Here is a 3,839-nt window from a genome sequence, read left to right on the forward strand (position 1 = left end):
CACAATAAACAATTAAACCAATATTGTCTTAATTTCACTTTTTTTTTTTTACCCAAAAAAAAAGTTTTAAAAAAATGGTTCGGGTTCGGGTCGGGTCGCAGGTCGAGTCGGGTTGACTCGTAAAAAACATGTGTCGAGTCACAGGTCAACCCGTTTTTGCTTCGGGTCAAAAAAAAATCAGATTCGGATCGGATATTTTTCGGGTCGAGTCAGAGTTTTGCCATGTCTAAGTAAAATAAGATTTGGTGGAAAATAAAAAGTGAAAGGTAAGGAAATGTGATAAGAGGGCAATTTTATGCAAAGAAAAAAGAACCCTCAGTAGTGCCAGCCGTGTCCCATACTAGGAGGGCAAATCCGTCCAAATTTTCCTTACAATGTCATGTCATGTTTTTGCACTAATTTACTCAAATTTTTTATTTAAGTGGGATCCAAGAAGGAGACTCCGGTGCTTGTTAACATTCTCCTTGTAATATTAGTGAATATTAGTGGGGAAAAAAAAAAAAAAAAATCCGACTCTCTCTTCAAAGTCTCTTTGCCACTTATCTTTGCATTTCTCTCATTGCTTCAACACCTAGAGTTCTGTGACAATGGGGAACGAGGTGGTTCTGTTGGATTTCTGGCCTAGCGTGTTTGGGATGAGAGTCAGGATTGCTCTGGCTGAGAAGGGTATCAAGTATGAGTACAAGGAAGAAGACTTGAAGAACAAGAGCCCACTGCTATTAGAGATGAACCCCATTAACAAGCAGATCCCAGTTCTCATCCACAACGGGAAGCCTGTGTGTGAGTCCCTCATCATTGTTCAGTACATAGACGAGGTCTGGAATGATAAGTCTCCATTGCTTCCCTCTGATCCTTACCAGAGAGCTCAAGCCAGGTTCTGGGCCGATTTTGTTGATAAGAAGGTACCTTTTTCTGCAATTTCTTTTCATTGTCCTTTTCTTTTTGCTATTTTAATTTCTTTCCATTTTGGGTTTAAGAAATATGTCTGAGCTTTAGCATTATTCTTAAGCAGTTAAATATTTATATTTCTCGAATAAATAAATTAATCCCCAAATATTATGTATTTATTTTTCTTAGGAAGCTCAAATATTATTATTAAAAAAAAAAAAAAAAGAGTATATGATTCAAAGTTAATTTTTAATTTCTCGGTTTTCATGGGTGTCTCATACATTTAACCCTTTTTGTTGTTTTATTTTAGTTTTTTAATGTTCAGTTAATACTTAATACTAGTTGAAATATTTTAGTTTATGTTTATGAGGTTGGATTCGCTTGATTTCTTTTTTAAAAATGTTATTTGGAATGTTTAAATTCTATTATAATTTACTAGTTCTTTTTTTTTTTTAAATTATACTAAAAAGATAATGATAATAATTTACTAGTTCGTAGGTCATGTCAAGGAAATGATTTAATTAGACATGCAAGATGACCCTAGAAAATATTTGACCAAAGAACTGCGAATTCTATGAAACTACATAAAATATTGTGATTAAAGAAAGAAGTTGTGAATTTGGACTAAATCTTAAAACTCCTTGAGTTTTATATTTGACGAGTAGACTAAGATACTGAGTCTTGTTCTTCTATCCCTTAAGGTGTTTGCCAAGGATTTCATGTATACGAGGAAGATTAAGGCCCTGTTTGGTAGACTATCTAAACAACATATTTTCAGTTTTTAAACAACATTACACACATTTCTACACACTTTTTCATCCACATGTATTTTAAAAAATTACAAATAACATTACTCAAACTCCTCTACCAAACGGGCCCTAAATTTGCTTCAAGATACTAAAGTAGCCCCTGTTTCATTACTAGAGTAGTTCTCCTTGTGAATTCAAGAAACCATTTATGGATTTAGGAGTGTCGTTTTTGAAGTGTAACAAGAAGTATTAAGAAATTCAAATTGAACATAAAACTAATATTCAGTCTCTTACATCTGCTCCTGCAGTTCACACTCAATTTCAAGTTTTTGTTTCCAATCCTAGGAGATCCTAGAGATCAAAGCAGAGTGTAAGCAGTGAATTAAGTTAAACGCCTAAGTGATTACTAAGATGTCTTTCAGAAAAAGAAAAAAAAAATGAAAGAAATAAGAGCAGGGAGAAAAAGAAGGAAAGAAAATTTGATGGTTAATATTTGCATTTCACTGACCATGTTCAATTTATGTAGTTGTTGGGTACCAAATTCTAACCTTATTTCTGCCCTCTCTTAGCATTAGTCATGTTCAAGACCCATTGGTTTTTTTGTAAGTCACTAATTAAAATTTTCATTAAAAAAAAGTCACTAATTAAAATAAAATTTAGGAGTCAGTCCTCTAGTCTCTCTCTATCATACAATCAAAAACATATTTATGGGCCTTTCCCACTTGCTAATGTCGAGAGGAATATTCAGTTTGCCAAGTAGACTTGATTTGAAACTCATTTCTTTCATTGTTCATCCTAGTAATACAATGTGTGGAAAATTCAGGTTTATGGAGCTTCAAGGAAGGTATGCAGCACAAAAGGAGAAGAGCAAGAGGCAGGCAAGAAGGAATTCTTTGAAATCTTAAAGACATTGGAGGTGGAGCTTGGTAACAAGCCTTACTTCGGGGGTGAAACATTTGGGTATGTGGACCTTTCTTTTATCACTTTCTACAGCTGGTTCCATGCCTGTGAGGTCTTAGGAAATATCAACATAGAGGTGGAGTGCCCCAAGATTATCACGTGGGCTAAGAGGTGCCTGCAGAAGGAGAGTGTGGCCAAGACTCTTCCTGACCAGAAAAGGTTTATGAGTTTGTTTCTCAGATGAGGAAAAGGTTTGTTTCAGAGTAGAGCAATGATTAGGCCCAGTGGCGGAGCCAGGAATTTAGGTTAGGAGGGGCAAGATTAAAAGATAAGATTGAAATTAAAAAACTAATCTAAAAAAATTTAAACATGAATATTAAGAGTACGCAATATACCTGTGAATATTTAAACGTGACTCAATGACTTGAATGCTTTTAAAAACTCAGTTTGAATGCTTTTAAAAACTCAACAGAAACTCTTAATAGCTTGTTTGGGTAGAGGGGGAGTACAAGGAAGTAGAATAGAGAGAGAAAGAGTAAGTTAAATTACTTTATTTAGATGTTTTTTAAGGAATGAGTGGGAGGGATTTGAACGGGTTCTAACTACTTCTAACCCCTCATTTTTAATTCCCCAAATTTGGAGAGATTTAGAGGAAAAGCAGAGCTTAAAAGTGCTGAACCAAATGAATTATCAAATTTACCCTTATTATATTAACAAAATTACAAATTATGAAATAACTAATTATTCTCCTTTACTTTTTTTTTTTTAATATCCCCCTTTACTTAATTTTTAAAAAATCAAAAGAATTTTTTTTTTTTTTTTTTTTAATTTGATGGAAGGCATACTTTATACTGTATTAGTATTAGGCTGCTGTGATTCCTATTCTGTATAGACATATAGCATTAACAGTAGGTTTTTTTTTTTTTTTTTAATCATTACTAGGTGGGACCAATACTTTTATATTATAGTAGTTTTAGAGTTCTATTAGTTAAGTTAGTTGAATTCTGAACCATGTAGCTGTAAATTGTTCCCAATAAGTCTGTTGAGTTCAATACATTATCATTATCAGTAAAAAAAAAATTGAAAGTTCAGGGGGGGCACCTGCCCCCCCTCGCCCCCCCTTCCCTCCGCCCCTGATTAGGCCCCAATCTAGAAGTGCAAGCATATTATGGTTTTGGATGGTTTTGTAATAGCGTTCGTTATTTGTACTGTTTAAGTTTGGATTTGTTTCATTAGTGTCCGTTTAGCTTGTAAGACACTTTGATGTGTCTGCTGAGCTTTTCTAAAGGGCATGTATTGTAC

The 3,839-nt window shown here is 34.0% G+C and overlaps 1 pseudogene; it reads left to right on the top strand.

The window, feature by feature from the left end:
• The first annotated feature begins 446 nt into the window (after window positions 1–446).
• On the top strand, window positions 447–2,813 carry LOC115984071 (annotated as a pseudogene).
• Window positions 2,814–3,839: the final 1,026 nt, after the last annotated feature.

This window comes from Quercus lobata, chromosome 4, assembly GCF_001633185.2.
Source record: "Quercus lobata isolate SW786 chromosome 4, ValleyOak3.0 Primary Assembly, whole genome shotgun sequence".
NCBI classification, from domain to species: domain Eukaryota; kingdom Viridiplantae; phylum Streptophyta; class Magnoliopsida; order Fagales; family Fagaceae; genus Quercus; species Quercus lobata.